This window comes from Bactrocera oleae, chromosome 6 (assembly GCF_042242935.1).
Source record: "Bactrocera oleae isolate idBacOlea1 chromosome 6, idBacOlea1, whole genome shotgun sequence".
Classification (NCBI taxonomy): domain Eukaryota; kingdom Metazoa; phylum Arthropoda; class Insecta; order Diptera; family Tephritidae; genus Bactrocera; species Bactrocera oleae.
Window position 1 is genome coordinate 58,327,259 of NC_091540.1, and position 16,968 is coordinate 58,344,226.

General features: G+C 34.4%; 1 protein-coding gene across 2 annotated transcripts in view; it reads right to left on the minus strand.

Moving 5' to 3' along the window:
- miple2 (midkine and pleiotrophin 2) overlaps positions 1-16,968 on the minus strand; it is a 231,366-nt gene that overhangs the window by 156,538 nt on the left and 57,860 nt on the right. The gene's annotated exons all lie outside the window — the stretch shown is intronic.

Sequence of the window (16,968 nt, forward strand, 5' to 3'; positions counted from 1 at the left end):
TATATTTGTGTGTGTGTGTGTGTGTTAATGTGAGTGTGAGTCAGCCAAGAGCGCAAACATATCCCAAACGCAATTGACTGGGGTACATATTGAATAAGCGGCACACAGCCATTGCACTGCACACTTGAATGGGGACAAATATGACATACACTTATATAAATATACCATTTGCACGACACCTTTCTCACAATACAAAAGGTATATACCCTGCAAGAAAAAATTATACATTGTATATGCATCTAAGTCCAACAAGTGTTCAGTATTAGCCTCTTCATACTATTTCTATATACTCGAACTTGTAAAAATTCGACAATCAAGGAGGACAAAATAAAGTATAGCTCAGAATGCTATGTGGTTTTCAATGAGACAATCCTTTTTTCGGAGTTGGTGTGTTACTTGATTTATACACATTTTGGTTTTGTCACTTCATAATGAACATTCCAGCATTCAAACTCGACCAAATTTGATCAGTTTTGCAGATTTGTTTGACCAGTTGGCGTTGCCCTGCAGGGTATATAGAACTTGAGTAAAATTATACGTAAACTAAAAATGAAATGGAGCCGAAATTGAAGTTGATGTGCAACGCATGATACAAGGGAGTCTTTCACAAGAGATTTGCTTGTATATTTCCATATATATATTTTTATAAATGCGCATATTAAATTTGAAAATTTTTATGCGTCATATTGAAGAGCCGTAATTAAAATATATTTATGTGTATGCACAATGGCATTTCCATTGATGTATCCTAAAATAAAAGTATATATATTGTATATATGTCTTAAAATTTTGCAAGACTTTTATATATATATATCGAGAAGACATATTGAACTACGAACAGTTTCAAACACCTCATAAATTTTCATTTTCAGATTCTTCCATGAGCTTTTCTCAACAGCTACAGGCGTGACGACATTTTTGAGGCGCTGAGTTGCGCCCCAGGCATCCGTAGGGAGGATCCTTTTACTGATAGGGTTTCTCGGTTCTCTCGAACAAAATTATAGGCAATCGTGCGTGGACAGCGGAGAATTACACTATCTTATAATCTCCTCAATCGGTTCTGCCGAGGATTGTTCGGCTAGAAGCCATACCTGAGTTACGCGACGCAATAGAAAATCCACTTTATCTACAACCTCCAGTCTGTCCCTATCCACTAGATACACTACTTTTTGGCGAGATTTGCATTGATTGCTCATCGGCACACCTAATGAGTTTATGTAGATCATAATTTTCGTAATTACAATCAATATCAATAGCTGAAGTCCTGTCTCTGAAGGATACTCTATGGCTAATAGTTAATTGAATCCTTAGAACTTATAATAGGTTTTCTTACATTACTAAACGGTGGCAGCCCTTTAGCAGTTCTAGAAACAGGTTCATACTGTGTAGTGTGCATTTGCAAAGATCTTTTTCTTCGATAAAGGCGAAAACGCAAGCCAGACGGCTAAAATTTGAATATTATTTACGCTTTGAAAGAAAAGAAATGAGCTAAGTATTGTACAAAATCCGGTTGGAACTACTTGTACTTAAATAAAGCTGGATACAAAAAGAGACTCGAAATATGGGACGTTATCCAAAAAAAAAACACTCATGTACCGATTTTCCATCTGCGATTTAATGTTGAATCACAACATCCATTTCTGAAGCGAAAGATTACTGATGATGAAAAGTTGGTCATATACGATACCGGCAAATGAAAACGGTTGTGGTCGAATGGCAATTAACCGACCCCAAACGGTGGCCAAGCCAAGATTGATCGTCAGGAAGGCTTTCCTATATATTTGGTGGTATTGGCAGGGAACCATCTACTAAGAAGTTCTCCTCGTCTCGGTCAAACTCTTAATTCCGACCTATAATGTCAACAATTGTACTGTCTGAAGGAAGCAATTGCCCAGAGGCGGCCAGCTTTGACCAATAGGACAGGAACTCTGTTTCAACAGGACTACACCAAGTCACACACGTCGATAGTGACGCGGCAGAAGTTCTGGGGGCTAAGCTGGGAGGTTCTAATGCAAACACTTTGTAATCAGAACCTGTCGCCAAGTAATTACTACCTGTTCCTGCCTATGAAGTGTCTCAAGAGAAGCGTTTGAAATTTTTGGCCGATAGAGATGAGGGTTACTTCGTTATTGGCATTATGAAATTACCGTCAAAAAACAAGAAATTATCGAACAAAACGGTGCATATTTGCCCTGAATCGGTCGATTGCTTTTTACTAGACCGCATACCTATGTATATTTGTGATTTGTTTAGACTTAGAAGAAAACACGCACTGTAAATGACGATTTATTTGTAACAATATTTATAGATCTAATTATAAAATACTCATATTCTATAAAGTTGCTGTTTTCGTTTATTTTTTCAAGTGAAAGTTAAAAGATAAAGTGATTAAATATATCAGAACAATTCCTTTAAAAAGCGAAACCTTTATTTTAGGTTTCATATTTTCAAATACTCTTTTTTATCTATCATTGCTCTTCAATATGCAAATTTTGACATGAAACCGTTATTATTTGGCATTTACATGAAATTTTTTTACATTTCTCATATATAAATTTGCTTTGTTGTTGCATATCCCGAGGCGCATTTGCTAGAAATTCATGAATTTACATTTTCATGCATACTTTTTATGTTTGAGAGCCATTAAATACATTTGTGGCAACTTTGGAAAGTTGTTAACAATTACTGTGCACATTCTCGCATGTATATCGCTTTTGCGAGTACATTAAAAATTTGTTTAATGTTGTGTTTTTTTTTTTTTTGGTAATTTTCTGATAGAAAAATTTAAGCAACTTACTGCGAGCGATTCTTTAAACTTTTTTATGCAGTTACACACATACATATTTCTATTATCCAGATTCTCCGAAACTCTTCGTGCCTTCAGTTCACTAATTGCCATTGCTTGTGCGTGTGGGCGTGTGCACAGCTGTTCTCGCTTATCATTACTGATAAGAAATTACATAATTGGCGCTATCTAAGCTGAAAATTTGTTTCATCTTTTTCAGACTGCTTTACTTTGGCAAGTTTGCTTCGAATATTAGAGAAATTATATATTTTAGTGTGTGTGCTTGAGCAAATCCTCAGCAGGCAGCAAATACATTTGCAGCAATAACCTGCTGAACTTGGCACGTTTCTTTTACTTAAAAAAAAACAACAACAACAACAACAACCATAACAACTCACACAAGCTGACAAAATATGGCTAAGGCCATGATAAAGCGCCGCTAAGTTTTCCATTTTCTCTTTCTAAATCCTTTCGGTTGACACACAACTACAGGCGCACATGGTGAAGTGCTCATATACAGACACACACTTGTACGTGTACATGTGTCAATATGGAAAATGAAAATAAATATTGACTTTGAAAATTGCATAGATTTTCGTTTGTACGAGAGCACTCACTCAACCTTAGACACACACATGCAAACAAATTGAGTAAAAGATTGCATTTTGCATATTTTTCTGTTTTTTTTTGATAAGAATAAAGCGTAGAAAGATGTTATTCGCAAAACTTCGCACAATTCAAGTGCTACTTGTTATGATTGCTGCTTTGCTAACAACATCTGCACCCACACTTCTCTCACTTTTTATAAACAACTCTTTATGGCGCTTGTTTATTGTATTGTTGCTGCTTTTTAATGCCCTGCCAACAAATTGGGTTGGTAAACATGCTTTGCAGCTGAAAGAGAGTAAAATTCAGTTTGGAAAAATTATAGAAAGAAACAATGACGACTGATTTTAATCCAATACAGCGCTGACGGTCTATCGTTATGTTATTGTTATTGAAAAAATTTTCAAATAACGAAACAGATTTGAAATAACCATTGCGTTGGTAATTTTTAGACAGAGATGTATAAATCCGTTTTGCATTGTTTTACAACCATCTATTTTTTGGCCTTAAGGTACGTAACAATCACAATTAAAGAGATAACCAGCTGAAATTTGGTACAAGTATTTATTTTCACAAATGCCTCGACGAATTTTTATATGAACAAGATCGAAGAAAAACCACACGTGCTTGCCAAATAATGGATTTCTATTACAGACTCTTGTGAATGGAAAGATTAACACACTAATTTAAAGCATAGTGAACTTGCTTGACCTGAACAATATAATTGTGTGCTTAAAGAATTTAGTGATTAAATTAATGTGTCAAATAAATGTCGTCTTAAGATTAAAATTTAGGAGGTTAATATAAAGCCTAGAGCAAAGAAATTTATAAAGATCCAGTTTGCATGTTGCCTTTCTGAAAGTAACTCCATAAAGTCTGGATTATTCAAGCTCCCGGCGCTTTTTTATAGTCACTGTTAATGTGTGTGGCCTGGCATTGTCCTGATAAGACACAATTCCTTTTTTATTGGCCGCTTCCAGGTGTTGATAATACAGACCCGAGTTAAGAATTTGACCGTAGGGAAGCAGCTCATAGTAGCTGATTCTCTGGCAATCCCACCAAATATATAGCTAAACATTCCAAACCTTCAATTCTGGCTTGGCTCACCGTAATCCGGTAATCCGAGCATTACCCCTTTCGCTTGGCGTTGTCCTAAGTGATCTACTCTTCATCACCAATCCCCACACGCTTCAGAAATCGATCGAATCGATTTGCTTACGTTTTAACGATTCGCAGATGAACATTCGGTCCATGCAATTTTTTCGCGTTAAGTCCGTTGACAGCCATAAATCGAGCTTCATTTTGTATTCAGCCAAATACAAATGATTCCAAACGGCTTTTGGTTCAAATTTTAGTATCGGGTAATCATCAGACTCGACGATTTCCATTATTTTATACATATTTTTGACAATTGCTCTTCCCGATTCCCAATTGTAACAGTACTTTTATAAGAAAATTTTACTTATCCAACTCTTCTTTACTTAAAACGACAAAGAAATTATGTAAAAATGTAGCTTTTGAATTTTCTTTCCGATCTCATTTTTTTACCTATCTTACAAACAATGGAATACCGTTGTTACATCCGAGTGTTCGTGTCATGCGTGATCCATCATGTCGCAGAACTTCTTAGGCTTTTTACGTGTAAATAACTGTCGAACCTGCAACCCATACGTCTCAGAAATTATTTCCTGCCCTAACCCCATTAGTTGACTAACCGTATATGTTAGTAGGTATGTATTTATGCCGTTTTATTCATTCGGTAAACTTTACGAATAAAAATATGGCTGCTTTTGCGGTTCAAGGCGCTCGTATGCTTTACAAATACAAAAATAAATATTGCAAAACGCAGACCTCTTTTATATATGGTATGTAAGAACCCACACACACGCTTAATGGCAACCATTTTGGCACGATTACAAATATATATAAGATATATAAAAGAAAACTGTAAACCTACTAAGTCTTTCGACGTGACTTTTCGTCAAGTTGTCGCACGTTTAACCTGTTCAGCCCGCCTAAGCCAAACTCAACATGACGAAGACCGAATTTTTTTACTCCATTTCCCCTTTGGCTTTGTCTTTCAATAGCTCACGCTCTCTACCGCTACGCTTCTCAACTCCTTATCCCTATTTAACTGTTTGTATTTACCGGTCGTTCCTTTTAGCATTTCCAACCTTGCCTTCATCTTGCTTTGCTTGTCCCGTGTTTATCCGCCTGACTGACATTTGTCTGTCGTTTCGCATCCATTGCGGTCTGGTGGCGATGATCTAAAGTGCGCGTCCGCTTCTTTTGCTGTGCCCGTCATGATATGTGGTACGCCGGTAGTGGCATTATGGCTATGCTGTGTTATTATGCGGCTTGTGCTAAGCTGTCGCTTGTGTTTTGGTTTTTTCTCTTTGTAAATTGTTGTTTTGTTGTGTTTCGTGTGTCCACTCTACCCTCAAGCTACGTTCTTTATCTTTCTTTGTGCACTGTGCTGCTCATCCCTTCGAAGGATAATCCTTTCCGTTTGCAAGTGTTTCAAATGCTACGAGCTAAACATTATACATGTATGAACTGTCTGTCACCGGATACTAAAAGACCCGCACAGTTTGTAAGGGGCATGATAAGGAGTGAGCTCTTACAGCTTTTGGAATTTTTTTTGGAGACTCAATATATGCGTACTTATAGTTTCAGAGTTGGAACTGGAAGAAACATGCAGTTCGTGACTCCAAGCATAACATTTTCGTGTGTTATATACTGGACGGTATTGGTTTGTTTTTAAAGTTCAAAGGTCGTAGGTATACTATACAGATAAGGAACAGTCTTAAAATCATAGAAATTCCAGGAAAGTGAGACAATGACCTTATTTCAGAAAATAACTTCAAATGATTTAAAATATTCAAATATTCGGTAGTAAAAGTCTGTCTGCATCCCAGTCAAGTCATCTTTCGCAGAGTCTTATTTGGTGTTTTCATAGTCCTTACCAAAATAAGGAACTGAGATGTGAAAATATTGGAATAAACACTCGTGCAACAACAGAAAGTTAATCTGCCGCATATATGTGTTCCAGTTTAGGCGTTAGCTAAAGACTCTGCTCGAAGTTACTAGATAAATATTGCGCTCCTGGTCTTATAAAAAACTTTTCCGTCACAAGATTCTCTTCCCATGACAACCAAGTGCACGTAATGGGATAAACCCGAATTTTGATCTGGTCAAAGATTCTCATCGCGGCAGCATTCTTATAAAGAACGTAATTTTTCGTAATTTAAAAAACGTGAAGCCACGATAAAATATTTTAAAATAGATAACCAAACAGAAGAAGAAGACTCTGTAGCACAGAAAATTCTTTACGGTGATTTGAGCTACCACAGCTTTGACATGTCTTGTTGAGCGCGATACGAACGGAGCTCAACAAAAACTTTCTTAAAAGTTCATCCTAACAGGGATCTCATTTAGCTTAGAACGCTGGTCCGTTATAGTACCTAAAAACTCCTATATATTAATTATAAAGACCTTCATAAATCGATAAAGCTCTTTGTTAAGGCTAAATCTCTAGGTTCAAACAACTTTGGCAATTTTTTTTGGTAAAAACTTCTGCGATTGCCTCAAAATTAACTTTGCTAAAATAAATTATTTTGGTAGAAATCCTGCCTGCTACTGTACGTCTAAAGAAGCTCGCAGTCGCCCAGAAGCAGGTCGTCGACCAACGACTGCTAAATGCACGCGAAGTTCATAAGTCAAACGCTACGACGCAAGATGATAACGGCTCCCACTCCAATTTGAAAGGGCGAAGCAACCAAAACAGATTCGCCGGTTCTAGCTGATTTTTTTGATTTTTAGTACTTTTTTTACGCAGATGTGTTACTTTATAAAAAATTCGATTCAATATTTGATAAATGCAAGGCATTTTTTTAATAGTTCAAATATCTATTGTTATGTTCTATTATTATCAGATTTTATGCCGTTATTTCCACACAATGCCCATAGCAACAATAGTTCTTGTCGTTCGTAATTTCTTCCCAAGCCAGCAATGGTCAACGTTGGCTTGCCAGCTAGCTTGCCAAGCGCGCTTTATTGCTTTATGTTACTACTATCTATCCACCACTAAATGTGTATCAAATATGTCTTTGTTATTTCCACCGCAATCCTCTGCCGAATTTTGATTTCATTCCATTCCATTTGGTGCGTGATTTAAATGTATAGCTTGAAAATGTTTCTCTCAGCTACACGCAACGCAATAGAACAAAGTTATGCGCCTATTTATATGCTTTATTTTTTTTTTTGGCCGCAATAATAATTGCATGCTCGGTGCAACATTGCAAGTGTGTGCACCCTTGGGGAAAAGCTTCGAGTAAAAAACATTTTTGTTATGAAATCAAACTCAACGGCACTCTAGAGCATAGTTACTTCGGAAATACTTTTTTTACCAATTTCTGAAAAAATTTCATACCAAAAAGTGATATGCACTTAATATTTTTATACAGCGCTTCAATATTCTTACAGGGTCTGCTTTGCGGTACTCTGCACAAAAATTTATTCCATAGCGCAGTCATTGTTGTCGGCTTGGCAAGCTTGGCGGCATTATTTTCATCCATTTTGTGACTTTTTTCCATTGTAGCCGACGCACATTGTTGTTTTTGCTAGTTTTCGGTGTGCGCTGGCAAGTTTTTGTTGCTTTTCTGCAATTGTTGTTGAGTTTTTAGAGCAGCAATTTTTTATTGTTGCTGCGTTGTTCGCTATGCGCGTGACGTGGTCACATTGCGGTTTGTCGTTTCGGTATTTATGGCCCTCCGCTCTGTTGGTTTGCGGGAGTTGACATGCTGATATGGTTGCGTTTTTAGTGTCCGTGCGAATATTTGCTCTTGTAATCAGTTGGAATTTCCGATGCAGATGGACTATGGCGAGAAGATTTCGACTAGTTTGCAAAAATTATCTATGAAGTTGTGGAAGGCCGAAGCATCTATTCTGCCAAATAAAGATCATCGTTGTTAAAAATTATAGAGGAGAAATTTGATAAATCGTCAGAGCGGTTCTTGAAATTGCTAGACAAGTTCTTTTCCGGTTTAAAAGTGTCGATCACCGTTTTTATGTGAAGCAAGAAATCGCATCGGATCTAAATAATTAGCACTAATACAAGTAAATACTTACGTTCTTATAAATTTAGCGGACAAAACCACAATAGGGTGGTAAGTTATTATCTTCACCACAATGGTGAAGATCGTATTCTTTTCACAACATAAACTAGCAAATAAGTAAAAATATATTCTCTTAAACAATTTTTAGTTGGCCATACGGGTGTTTTACAACTTCGAAGTTTAATGAGATGATGATTTTCTCCGTCACCATATACGATGCTCTATCAAGCATCAAACGGGATAGGCGCTGCTTTGATGAGCCTCTGCAACCATAATAAGGACTCAGCTCACATTTGAGATCGTCTTCCATCTAACTGGAACTGTTGGTTTAATTATCATAGATCGCCTCTTGAACATATGGGCAATTTCCATTATACATATGTATAAGTTTATGCAATAGGGGAAATAATCATGGAGACACAGGACAAATGCAGAATGCTTATTAGAAATTTAATCATATCAAACTGTGAGAGTTGAGCCGAATTCATGATCCATTTATTGAAATAGGCAAAAATCTAGTGTTGGGATTATTACATTCTCATTAAAAGAATTAAAGTTTCCACACGCTCAAATGATGATCTACATAAGAACTACCTGGATAAAGCAAGCTTAATGTTGTCAGAAGTAAAGAAAGATATGTAGATATTGTTTTGAACAAGCCGATGTTCGACACATTGAGGGGTAAGGCCGGTAGACTGGAAATGTGGTATAAAAATTTTTTGTGGATCTGTAGGTCTTTACGTTGGTCAATTTCAACATTTTTTTACTGTTTTATTTAAATGAAACGTTTTATACCTATAAAAGAGTAGATTCATTGATTTCTGGATGCCATGGCATATGTGAGATTATGATAAAGTGAAGTCTGTTGGTCTGCAAACTATTATGTGACAGAAGTTGGAAACCGGTTTAAAGTCTTTGAAAGGAGATCTAATAAGACTGCTTGTACCTTCTCTATCTTGAAAATATATACTATAATAGGAAGAATTCTAAAAGTTGAGGATTTCTGAACATTCAAAAACTAAGTAAAATCCGAGGTTAAGAGTTGTCTCAAATCGACTAGATTTAATGGGTTATATCCACTTATGAATTTAAAAAAAGCGATGTTTTTCAATTATAGCATATCGAATATAAATATATTTAAAAATAATCTCCGAAAATTTAAATCGGATTCAGGAAATAATTTCGGAGATATAACTATAAGCGTATTTGTAGAAACTTTTTAACTTAATCGAAACGTTGATTTCTCGAAACGCTGTTTTCAGAAGCGGTAAGCAAAACTTCTATGAAATGGCTCGATCGGTGCGACTTGAAAATTTCGCACGCAATAGCTTTGTCAACTTCGATATTTTATGCCACTTTACTTTTAAAATTTTCTATTAAAAGGATTTTTTTTGGGAATCCGTCATTTTGTTAGAATAAAAATGTTGAGCAGTCCTTCGATGCTTACCTGTACTCATCTATTGCAACAATCCTGTTTTTATTAAATTTATATATCTTTTAATCTTAAAATTCTTCCTCTCTGCCAGACACCATTTTTCGGAGGTCTTCCTGGAAAGCGGCTACATGACTAGGGGCATCTAAAATTTTTCGAAATGAAACGACGATTATTAAAGTGCATTAAATTCTGAAAATGTACATTATTTGTATTTATTTATTAGGTAATATGCCTCTTCAAAAAATTCAACAAAAAAAGCGCGTTTTCAGTGGATATACATATCTCCTTAAACTGTTTTTTGACTGCCGCGTGTGTAAAATAGTCAACGACGTTGTTATTATTTTGCGATTTGTCCGCAACTGTGACAGCTGTTGTCTGAATATTGAATACTCCATCATGTGGTTTAGGAGAGTTAATTTCTTTTTGAATTTTATTTCGTGTTTTCAAATTCGCCCTTACGCGGATTTAAATGCAAATTCAATGCACCACCTAGTCATCACCTATTCAAGTTATAGGCACACCGACAATACATAGATGTTGTACCAACGACCACAGGCACGCTTTGAAGTTGCTGACTGCCCGCTATACGAGTAAGTACATATATGGTGTGCATGCGTGTAGCATGGTATGGCTAACGGTTTCGTTGCCATTGCCATTGTTGACCGGCAGCGTGGAATGAATGTACTCGCATCATCAACTACAAGCAAACATTTTTAACATCACATGTGTGTAGGTGAGTGTGTGCCTGCGTGGGTAACAGCATTTGTGATTTGCGCCAAATCATTTCACTGCACCTCTCAGAGGCAACGCTATTCTTCTCCCCCTCCTTTGTTTGGTTCTTTGGTCGGCGCTCGTGTGCATTCGACCAAATTTTAATGGCTTACATACAGTGCATTGCCGTGGGCGCGGTTATGCTGGTCATGGAGTAACGGGCTCTGGATGAAATAGGATCAGTGGCCTGCTTTGCCCGGATCTGGCCAGCGGCGACGACTATTTAATGGTGAATACATAGAGTTGCTGAATTGTAACGGCGCATGCTGTGTATGTATAGCTGTTATTGTTGCCGCATACAAATAAGGCCGCAACAATGGTGAAGGGGAGCAAGTGGCACACGTACACACACTTTTATATGTATTCATAACAGTACTCGCTGGCATTTCCCTCCTACTTTCCGCTCCAATTTCGGTTGAGCACAGGATAGTACTGCATATCCTGGCAGTTTTTTTTCGCATTCTCCTTACAACGATACGAACCGTTATACTGTCATTGCGTTGGTATTGTTCTGTTAAATGTTCAATGATTATGCATTGTCTCGCAGTTGAATTTTGTGGTGCTGCTGTGCTTGTTTTTTTTGTCGAATTTTTCATGTGTGGCATTAAGCCATAGCTCATAGATAACAAGTACCGCTACACTTAATTTTTAAACAAGAAATATACCGCCTAATTTTTTTATTTTCTTTGTTTCAGTAAAAATACTCAACAGGCTATTAAAATTATACAATGCGAAACAAATCTGGGCTTCATTTTAGTGGCAGTCAAAGCATTTTTTTTTTTGAGTCCGAAAATAGACTCTATGTAAAATTTAAAGTTAGGCATTTCGGTCGAACAAATTTACACTTAACACCTCCACAAAAGGTGACATTGTCCCTCCTTCTAAGAAGATTTAAAAACTGTGCATGAAAAGGTCTCTAATGATTTGAAGTAATAGGAAAATAAGTTAATCCTTAACGTGTACATTTCTTATATGTACATTCGCGTATATAGAGACAGACAGATATAGATAAATCGTGTTGCTGAATTTTTTTTACCAAACAATTTTTTAAGGTCTGAAAACAGAAAATGTAGCTGAGGTTTATTTCCGGGAGAATAAAGAAGCGACCTTTTAAGTTTGCCTTGTACACCTATTGATTCACCGAACAATCGGAGTAAGACACTTTAAACTATTTTAAAAAGGAGACATAACCTCAAGAATATGGTATACTAATGCAGTCACCGACATTCCGCCAATCTGTACTTACCGCTCGTAATAAATAAAAATTTTCAAAAGTTATGTCCGCAGTAGCCACATAGAAATCAGTTGTTCTTTTTGGTTTTCATTTGTATACTAGCCTTTGCACACATTCAGTATTAAAAATAGTCCTATTTTTGAATAAATGTATTCGACTGAGAGAGTAATCCGCTCACTCATTTCTACGGAAAAAATCCAATTTTCGCGGATATCCTACCGTACGGTCTGTAGAAGCGGACGGTAGAAACGTTGGTGAGTGTTCTTTTGCATTGCGCTCTCATAAGATAGGTCTTATCAGCTCATTCGGTCTACAGTTTTGCGTCGGTGACTGTTTGAGGCTTAAGTAAAAGACACAACGCTCGTAGAGTTAGATATTTAGATCTGCAATTAAACTGACGTATTGTAACAGTACTTACTGGTGGCATACTTACCGAGCGAATTTTGATCACAAAAATCCTCTAATAAGACACATTCACCATTCGGAAATGTCTGGACCTTAAGTCCTTGCATTTTTCGCACAACATCCGCATACAACAAATGGAAGGACAATGAATAATTAATGAATTTGAGTAAAACTCTTTGAGTCGGCAGCTAATATTTCTCCTTAATTTTTGGATGGATGTAGTTTTTGTTGCCATTAGTACTTTTGTTGTTGTAGTCTGAATTCATATTTCGATATACTCGAATGTATGTAGGTACTTCCTCATCGCTCGTGTGTTTAGCAAAGCCGCAAAGTTTTCATATTTGTCCACATTTTCTTTCAAGCCAAGATTGGCACACAGATATTGAAATAATTAAATAGAATAAGTAAATCTAAATGTCGAATACTACAATTGTGGCATATAGGTAATGTATGCATGGAAGAGGATATAATTATACAAAACTAAAGTTGATGTATTGGCAATTGGATTTGAATAGAATTATCAACCGCAATGAGACATTAACACAATAACATTTAAAATAGTGAAGTCGTTTCATTTTAATAGGTAGTATTCGAAATTTTTTACAAAAGCCGAGAAAAATTAATTCAATGGAACACCTCTTTAAAAATTTGAATATGGTATAATCTATTAGAAACTGAGCGAGTAAAGGAAATGTTCGACTTTGGCGTCATTGAAGAGCACGTCAGATTTATAAAAGCATATATATAGAAATATATTCGAATATGTTTTGGCACAAAAGTAGATTGACATAATTGCATCTGCGCCGAAATTCCTAGAAAGGCTAAGTTAAAAATTCCACATTGAATCATCCCAACCAGCGAATACTGTTGTGTGGTTCAACGAACGATGTAAGCTCTATCTCGTTGAAAAAAAAAAATTACTCTCTAAAAGGTTATTAATTAATGCATTTGCTCTTATTAAGGTTTAGAATTGTTCTGTAATAGGTAGAAAGATGGTTCAATCTATGCAAATGGTTGGCATTTCATAGCACAATAGTGTAATCTTATTTTACACCTACATTTACGTTCTATCTTTCAGTCAGGGCTGCCAGACCTGCGGATTTTTTCGGGTTTGCCGGATTTTTAGAGCTTGCAACAAGTCGTTAACATTCATACCCACATTTTATGATTTACCCGAATTTTTCCAGCTTTTTCCAGATTTTGAACGTATCATGTCATCAGATCTATTTTCGGTATCGGCTTCATTTTGCAACAAGCGAATATAGAAAAAAAACATATTCAATGCCCTGTCGATCAAGAGAACTGAACGCAGTCGGAGTCTAACCTTTCTTTCTTTGGCTAACTCCCTTGTCTGCTATATAGCTCGCAATCTCTCAATGGTTCTGATCCAACGGTATGCCAGTTTACATTTTCGTTTATACTGCCATATGATCAAGCGAACTTTTCAAGCTCCTTGTTTATAAATAGTGCCCTGACGTCGTTATGTATAGAAAATATGTGATGTATGACCTTAACGACTTTTTTTTATGTATACAGGTCTTCACATACTGATGTAGTTTAAAAATAACTAACCAACCAAGGATAACAAGGGTAGAATTGAAATTATTTATGATGGAGATAAAGTTTCTGTTTCAGAAGCGACTTTCCATTCCATTTTCTCACCTGCGAGCTTGAACATCAAGCCTTAAGATATGCTGGCGGATTTCCAAGCTATGTTGCCAATTTTGCCGCTGTTTCGTCTTAGATTAGTTACCCAACTTTACCACACAGTAGTGCCAATGGTCTCAAGAATCTATTAGCTATTACAGTTGCCGCCGAATTGGAGTTCAAGAAAGCTGCTACAATCAAAGAGTTCTTCTAGAACCAGCTGCCGGAAAGTAGTAAGAAGCTAAAAATGAGCAATTGGAGTCAGAAGAATACGACGATAGGAGTTACGGTCACTTCAACTTAAGAGTTCAATACTCTTTGGCAGAGAACTTTCATAAATTAAACACTAAAAAAAAAAATTGACAAAGAACCCTATGGTAGCTACATATATAATAATTAAAATGCAACACTGCGTTTTGTGTTTTTTGTTTGTTTTTATCGTAAAGTTTTTTATTTACTTTTATTTATTTGTTTAAAATTTTATATTATCAGTTATTTCTCATATACGTCATTAAATGTGTCTTGTTGTTGTTTTTTGTTGGTATTTTGTTTTTGTTTCTGTTTCTGTTGTTGTCTTTTGTTTTTGTTCATCTATTAATGTATTTGCGGTGTTTAGTGTACACATTTGTTAAATTTATTGTTTTTCATATTTGCATATCTTCCATTTATCGGGTTTGTCGTTTTTTATTTTATATATAGTATATGTATATATATTAATGTAAATATTGTAACTGTAATTGTAATTTCCATCGAAAATAATGCTCAGACAATTAAAAACACTCATTTAATTTTACTGCTGCTTGGAGCGCTTAGTACATACATATCAACTATTTTTGTTGTTGGTTATATTTGTTGTGGTTGCTTTTGCTTTATATCCATGTTTATTTGTTTTGTAGTATGTGTCTATATGTGTGTGTAATTGGTTTGCGATTTTATCTGTTTTTATGAAATGGTTGTTGCTTCATGACAGAAGATTTATTTGCTTTGCTATTTGAAGGAAGGAAGGTGAAAGTTGTTGTTTGTGGTTGTTGAGTGTCCTTAAATCATAACGAAGTATTTGATTTGAAATTTGCTAAATTCTACATTCAAAAGTCAATTGTAAGTTTAAAAGTTCAATGATTTCGTGTGCGATTTGTGTGATGATTGAGTCTTTTAAATTTTTTTGTAAGTGTGTGTGAATGTGTGTGTGTGGTCATCCTCTCTTTACAATATTTACAGATATTAATATTTAAATTTCTAAAAACCTGTTTAAAAGTGTTTTATTGTTGGTTTTTAAAAGTGTATGTATTTTGTTATCGTTCTTGATTTTTTTCTCTCTGTGTTTGGGAACTGTTTGGTATACCAAATAGTGGAATTTCATTGGAGTTGGAAAAATGAAAGATGCAGAAAAGCTTGAAAGCGTTCGACAGTTGCAAAAATTATATAAATTAAATTTAAACTTAATACCTTAAATAAGAAGAATTCAAAAATTGAATCTTGCAAAAAATATTTTTTAAAATTTTTTAAAGTGAAATATTTTATTGTTGTTTATATAGTTTAATTACATTAAATTAAACTTAGTGTTGGTATATTTATTGTACCTTAATTTTAATAATATTTATATATTTTCTTTTAGTTAAAAAATAAATAGTTAATTTTTGTTTGAAAAAAGGTTTAAAAAATTAATTATTTTAAATTAAAAATTTGTTTCATTTAAGTATTTAATTAAAAATTAAAAATACTTTAATTAATTTTTTAATTTGAAAGAAAAGTTTAGATTTTAAAAATTATGTAAAATTGATGTTTTAAAGTAATAAATTTATTTCACTTTTTAAAATTAAAGCATTAAACAAAAAAATTTTAATAAGATAATATTAATTTTAAATCACATATATAATAAAATTAAAATAAACGACTTAATGTCTATATAAATTAAGAAAAAATATGTTTTTAAATAATCAGTTTTGAATGAAATTAGTTTAAATGAAAAATTGAGCTTACCTATATACTGATTTATAATAATTTTAACGCCGATAATTTCGATTAAAATAATATATTGGTTTAATGTAAATTTAACTTATATAGATTAAAAATATTAATTCGCTTAATATAATTTTTTACTTAAATAAAATTAATAAAATTAAATTTAAATTTAATTAAATTAAAGGAAATAAATTTTTATAAAATTAATAGAGTATTAATTATACATATATACAAAGTAGGCACTACAGAGTGCTTCTAAATGAGCCAATTAACAGATTTTCCTTTGTCATTCTAGTACAGACATATTACTCATTGACTAAATTATGAGGCTGACTGAAAGGACTCTAAATAATATTTTATTAAAATAAATCAATTTTAGTGTTTTCTTTCACAGTGATTGGCACAAGCAAGCCCGTTCTATAGAGATAATGAGTTAATTCGAATCCGTTTAAGACTTTTTGACAGGCCTACAAATGAGTCAATTAGCAATTTTATCACAGTAGATATTAGTGTGAATAAGTGGCTAATGACTAAATTAAAGGACTTTCTGAAATGTAACTGCTAGAAGGTCTGTTTACTCTTTGGATAAGCTAAATTTATTTAAATTACCAATTTTCACCTATACTTGTTCGTGCAAGTAATTTGATAATCGACTAAATAAAGCATCACGTGAGCACTTACTTCCGAAATTAATTCAATGGGGAAATTTGAAGCGAACTTTGTTTGGTGGTATGTAAAATACGAGGTCTGTTTACTGAGTGGAAAATTAAATAATATTAAAACAAAAGAATTAACATATGAAATATATATTTTTTAGGTCGTTTCTCTTCTAGATATTTGAGACAAACTCTTAATGTAGTAAATTATCAAAATTTTCTACACTGAAAAGCATAGCAAAATTGGTTAATTGACTAAATTAAGTGTGTAACTTAAACGCATATAATAATAATATGAACGAATTGATTAAATTAAAGATCAAAAGTTTTAGAAAATTTAAAAATATATA